We start from the raw sequence: 7,103 nt of genomic DNA on the forward strand, positions 1-7,103 counted from the left end.
CGTTCAACTCCGGGTCGTGACGTGTTTCTGGCGTTTGACTCCAGACAGCAGCATGTACTTGGCGTTGAGCGCCACTTTACGTCATCAATTCCCGAATAAAGTATGGACTATTATATATTTCTGGAAAGCTCTGAATGTCTACTTTCCAACAACGTTGAGAGAGCGCCATTTGGCATTCAACTCTGGATCATGACGTTTTTCTGGCGTTTAACTCCAGACAGCAGCGTGTACTTGGCGTTCAACGCCAAGTTACGTCGTCATTCTTCGAATAAAGTATGGACTATTATATATTGCTGGAAAGCCCTGGATGTCTACTTTCCAACGCCGTTGAGAGCTCGCCAATTGGAGTTCTGTAGCTCCAGAAAATCCATTTCGAGTGCAGGGAGGTCAGATTCCAACAGCATCAGCAGTCCTTTTGTCAGCCTTCTTTAGAGTTTTGCTCAAATCCCTCAATTTCAGCCAGAATTTACCTGAAATCACAGAAAAACACAAAAACTCATAGTAAAGTCCAGAAATGTGAATTTAACATAAAAACTAATGAAAACATCCCTAAAAGTAGCTTAAACTTACTAAAAACTATATAAAAACAATGCCAAAAAGCGTATAAATTATCCGCTCATCACGGTGACAGCGCATTTGGACCATTTTCACTGAGAGGACGGACGGTAGCCATTGACAACGGTGATCCCCCTAACATACAGCTTTCCATAGAAAGGAGTATGAAGGATTGGATGAAGGCAGTAGGAAAGCAGAGATTCAGAAGGAATAACGCTGATAAACCACTATTTCATGGTTTATATTGTATTTAATTGAGTGGTTTTATCAAGCTTTTCACCCATTTATTCATAAGATTTGCATGATTTTACAATTCCTTCCTAGTTTAGTTCTATGATTGAAAACATGCTTCTTTGGTCTTAATTTAGCTAATCTTAATCCTCTCTTATTACCATCCGATGCCTTGATCTGTGTGTTAAGTGTTTTAGGCTTCATAGGGCAGGAATGGCTTAGAGAATAAAGAGGAAGCGTGCAAAAATGGAAGGAACACAAGGAATTGAGGAGATGACCAGCGAGAAGTCACGCGGTCGCATGGCTCACGCGACTGCGCGAAATGGAAGAAATCAGAGTGACGCGTTCGCGTGCCTGACGCGACCGCGCGGATTGGAAGCTGCACGAACGACGTGAATGTGTGGACGACGCGCACGCGTGGTACGAAAAACGCTGAGTGACGCGATCGCGTGGACGACGCGGACGCGTGACGTGCGTGATCTGCAAAATTACAAAAGTCGCTGACAGAGATTCTGGGCCGCATTTCAACCTAGGCCCAGAAACACAGATTAAAGTCAGGAAACATGCAGAGACTCATTATGCTTTCATAACTCACAATTTTAGGTTTTAGATGTAGTTTTGAGAGAGAGAGAGAGGCTCTCTCCTCTCTCTTAGGATTAGGATTAGGATTAGGATTTCAACTTCTTCATCACAGGTTCAATGTTCCTTTAATTTATTTTCTACTTTTATTTATCACTTTAGTTGATTATTTGATGTTGCCAATTTAGCTTATGGATTTCTATATTCAATCTGACTTTCTATTTAATATAATTTGAGGTATTTCAGACTTATGATTGTTTTCTCTAATTTATGTTATTGATGCTTGGGCTCTATCCAAATTATTTTCATTCAAGTAGATTTTATTCCCTTTTGGCTTTGGTTGACTAATTGGTAACTCTTGAGTTGTCAAACTCATTGTTGATTAAAAATTGGAATTCTTCAAGGATTAATTCGAGATCCAATAATTCTAACTTTTCCCAAGGAAAGACTGGAATTTGAGGATTTGAATTAATTCATCCACTTAACTTACCTTCATAGTTAGAAGTTAACATAGTGGGAGAAAAATCTAATTTTCATCATCATTGATAAGGATAACTAGGATATGACTTCAAATTTCTCATACCTTGCCAAAAGTTTATTTTACAGTTATTTATTTATTTTACCTGCCATTTAAATTACTTGTTCCTCATCTTTAAAACCCCGATTTACAATCTTCATAACCAATAATAAGAACATACCTCCCTGCAATTCCTTGAGAAGACGACCCGAGGTTTAAATACTCGGTTATCAATTTTATTTGGTTTGCTTAAGTGACAAACAAAACGTTTGTAAGAAAGGTTGATTGCTTGGTTTAGTAACTATACTTACAACGAGAGTTTACTATAACTTCTAAACCATCAATCTTCAGTTCTTCAAAATGGCGCCGTTGCCGGGGAATTGCAAACGTGTGCCTTATTATTGGTTATTGTAAATATTTTTCAAAAAAAATATCATATCTTTTTCAAAATCTTATTTTATCCTTTTTTCAAAAATTATATCTTTTTCAAAATCTTATCTTATCTTTTTTTTTCAAAAATATTATCTTTTTCAAAATATTTTCTTTTTGTTAGTTTTTATTTCTAATTTTCTCATACTACTATGAACTCTCACCCCTTTGGCTATGAGTCTGGTTACAATTATGTTGCAGGAAGAGGATATTACAATGAGAACATGCATCAAGGTTGGGACAATCAAAGATGGGAGGAGCCACAAGGATTTGATCAACCCTCATGGCAACAACCACCTCCAATGAACTATCAACAACCATTCTGTGATGCATATCAAGGCAATGGCTATGGTGAGCACTCTTTTGATTATCAACAACCACCACCATATGCCTATGAACCCCCTCCTCAACATGACTTTGGACCACCATACTCACAAGCCCCTTTCCACCATTCACCTCTATATGACCCTAACCCGTATCCACCACACCAATCACCTTATGAACCATATGAACCATATATAGAACCACCCCAATTCCAACCCAATTACTCCCAAGAACCACCACCTCCACATGCACCATATCCATATCCATCAATCCAAGAGCCTCATGGTCCTACTTATGATACCCAAGCGGAACAAGAATCAACGAATCGTCTCAAGGAAACAATGGATCGATTTCAGGCAACCCTTCATCAGTTGAATCAAGCAATAAATCAATTGGCTTCCCGACGTTCGGACACTCATGGAACCCCCGTGGCTTTATGTGGACAATCTAATGAAGAACGTAGCATGAAGGAGACATTAGAAATTCCGGTGGACAGTGAAGAGCATGAATTTGTACTGAAACAAGTGGAGGAAGCCGGAATTATTGAAGAAGAAGAAATGGTTGAAGACTTAGGAGATGCTGAACCTCTATGGGAATGTCAAGACATAGAGCCTCCTTCCAAGGCGATTGAAATTGATGCTGATGAGGGTGTACAACCTCCAAGGCATATCATAGTTGAAGACTTGGAAGAGGTTAATCAAGATATGGAAATTAAAGAAGAAGAAGCACAACCTCCCATGCCCTTGGTAAGTAATAAAGAAGAGTTTGAATTAGAAGAAAGCTACCAAGAGGAAGAGATTGAAATCAAAGAAGTTTGCAAAGAGGTGGAAGTTGTCAAAGAGCACAAGGGAGTGGAGCTTGAAATCACCTTGCCAAAGTTATTAGAGACCCCTCCCCCTAAGTGGCCATCATCCTTCACAACATTCAAGTGGGTAAAATTCATATCCCTTAGCTTTCTAATCCTACTTGAATATGGGCTACTGGAGACGGATGGTTAACTTAGAGTTCTTTGTGACATTAAGAGTAAGAGGAAGATGGTCAGTGGTAAGAATTGTCCTGCAAGGTTCATTATGGTTGGAAGCTTTAAGTTTAAACGCAAGGGTTGGTGTAGAGCTCAATTGAATGGGTCTAGGAAGCTGTTTGGTAGCTGCAGTGAGAATTCAAATTACTTATCAAACGCATCTCCATACGCTTATCTAAAATTCCCACCAATGAATTACATAAGTATCTCTATCTTTATTTTATGTTTTATTTATCTTTTAATTATCAAAGCTCTATAACCATTTGAATCCGCCTGACTGAGATTTACAAGATGATCATAGCTTGCTTCAAGTCAACAATCTCCGTGGGATCGACCCTTACTCACGTAAGGTTTATTACTTAGACGACCCAGTGCACTTGCTGGTTAGTTGTGCGAAGTTGTGAAAAAGAGTTGAGATTACAATTGTGCGTACCAAGTTGTTGGCGCCATTGAGATCACAATTTCGTGCACCAAGTTTTTGGCGCCGTTGCCGGAGATTGTTCGAGTTTGGACAACTGACGGTTCATCTTGTTGCTCATATTAGGTAATTTTCTTCTTATTTCTACCATTATTTTATTTTCAAAAAGTTTTCAAAATCTTTCAAAAATTTTCTTCTTTTTTGTTTTTCTAAAAATAATTTTTGAAAAATCCAAAAAGATTAAATAAAATCATAAAAACCAAAAAATATTTTGTGTTTCTTGTTTGAGTCTAGTGTCAATTTTTAAGTTTGGTGTCAATTGCATGTTTTAATTTTTCTAAAAAATTTTTTCGAAAATTCATGCATTGCATTCTTCATGATCTTCAAGTTGTTCTTAATGAGTCTCCTTGTTTGATTTTCATATTTTCTTGTTTTGTGTCTTTTCTTGTTTTTCATATGCATTTTCAAATTTTTAGAGTCAAAAGTTTAAAATTTCTAAGTTTGGTGTCTTGCATGTGTTTCTTTTCTTGTAAATTTTTCAAAAAATAAGTCTTGATGTTCATCTTGATCTTCAAAGTGTTCTTGGTGTTCATCTTGACATTCATAGTGTTCTTGCATGCATCATTTGTTTTAATCCAAAATTTTTATGTGTTGAGTCATTTTTTTTTCTCTTTCCTCATTAAATTCAAAAAAAAATCTTTTCCTTATTTTACTCATAATTTTTGAAATCTTTGGGTTGACTTAGTCAAAAATTTTTAAAATAAGTTGTTTCTTGTTAGTCAAGTCAAGATTTCAATTTCAAAAATTTATCTTTTCAAAATATTTTTCAAAATCAAATCTTTGTCATTTTTTTCCTTTACTTTTCAAAAATTTTCAAAAATCTTTTTCAAAACTTTTCAAAATCTTTTTCCTATTTTTACCCCATATTTTTCGAAATTAATACTAACAATAATGTCTTGATTCAAAAAGTTCAAGTTTGTTACTTTCTTGTTAAGAAAAATTCAAACTTAAAATCTTAAAATCATATCTTTTGATTTCTTGTGAGTCAAGTCATTAATTCTGATTTTAAAAATTAAATCTTTTTCAAAATAAATTTCAATCATATCTTTTTAATCATATCTTTTCAATCATATCTTGTCAAACATATCTTTTTTTCAAATCATGTTTATTCTACTATTTCTTATCTTTTTCAAAACCACCTAACTACTTTTCTCTCCCTAATTTTCGAAAATCACCTTCCTCTTTTTCAAAAATCTTTTTAATTAACCAATTGTTTCAAATTTTAATTTTTATTTTATTCCTTTTCTTAATTTTCGAATACTAACTAATTTTTAAAACAAAAACAAAAATATTTTTCTTCTCTTTTAGTTAATATTCAAATTCCCTCTCTCTCTCTCTCTCTCATCTCTTTTTATTTATTTTATTCATTTACCAACACTTCTCTTCATCTTAAAATTCAAACCTTCTCTTCTTCTCTGTGTTTGAATTTTTCTCTTCTCCTTCTTCTATTCTTTTCTTCTTCTACTCACATAAAGGAATCTCTATACTGTGACATAGAGGATTCCTCTTCTTTTCTGTCCTCTTCTTTTTCATAGGAGCAGGAGCAAGGACAAGGACATTCTTGTTGAAGTAGATCCTGAACCTGAAAGGACTCTGAAGAAGAAGCTAAGAGAAGCTAAAGCACAACAATCCAGAGAAAACCTTACAGAGAATCTCGAAAAAGAAGTAATGGCCGAACAATTAGTTCCTATGGAAGAAGCATCTCAATCCCTGCCATTGGAGCAAACAATTTTGAGCTAAAGTTTCAATTAGTTTCTCTGATGCAACAGAATTATAAGTTTCATGGACTTCCATCAGAAGATCCTTTTCAGTTCTTAACTGAATTCTTGCAGATCTGTGATACTGTTAAGACCAATGGAGTTGATCCCGAGGTCTATAAGCTTATGCTTTTCCCTTTTGCTGTAAGAGATAGAGCTAGAATATGGTTGGACTCTCAACCTAGAGATAGCCTGAACTCTTGGGATAAGCTGGTTACGGCTTTCTTAGCCAAATTATTTCCTCCTCAAAAGCTGAGTGATAAACAAAATTTTGTATGTCGATATAGAATTTAATAGTGAATACAATCGTGAGTATAGTCTAATCGACACTCAAATCTCGCATCAAACAATTCTACAATCTACAATCAAGAGTATTAATCTCCCGAGTCATCCTCCCTTGGAATTACTATAGAATGCATGTTATTAATTAGGAAGCTTTTGTTGTGTTTTTGAAGATTGATGTACTAGTTCAAGCTAGAAAAAGTGGATATCAAACAATCAATTCTCAATCAACAATTGACATCCACTATTCAAGTTTTCCTAATGATTCAAACCCTAAGCCAAGTGAAAACTTTTACTCCATAACTAGTGTTAGCATTTTATCAAACATATGGTGAGCATTCATGGTGCGCGAAATTGTGAACAATACTTTTCACAACTCTCATAATCCCCGGACATGAACCCCAAAAACTTGGTAGCTCAATACCATGGCATTACACAACTTCGCACAACTAACCAGCAAGTGCACTGGGTCGTCCAAGTAATAAACCTTACGCGAGTAAGGGTCGATCCCACGGAGATTGTTAGTATTGAAGCAAGCTATGGTTATCTTGTAAATCTTAGTCAGGCAAACTCAAATGTATATGGGTGATGAACGAAAATAACACAAAGGTAAAGATAGAGATACTTATGTAATTCATTGGTAGGAACTTCAGATAAGCGCATGAAGATGCCTTCCCTTCCGTCTCTCTGCTTTCCTACTGTCTTCATCCAATCCTTCTTATTCCTTTCCATGGCAAGCTTGTGTAGGGTTTCACCGTTGTCAATGGCTACCTCCCATCCTCTCAGTGAAAACGATTGCATATGCTCTGTCACAGCACGCGGAATTCAGCTGTCGGTTCTCGGTCAAGCCGGAATAGAATCCATCGATTCTTTTGCGTCTGTCACTAACGCCCCGCCTGCTAGGAGTTTGAAGCACGTCACAGTCATTCA

Source organism: Arachis duranensis, chromosome 9, assembly GCF_000817695.3.
Source record: "Arachis duranensis cultivar V14167 chromosome 9, aradu.V14167.gnm2.J7QH, whole genome shotgun sequence".
In the NCBI taxonomy this organism is placed as follows: Eukaryota; Viridiplantae; Streptophyta; class Magnoliopsida; order Fabales; family Fabaceae; genus Arachis; species Arachis duranensis.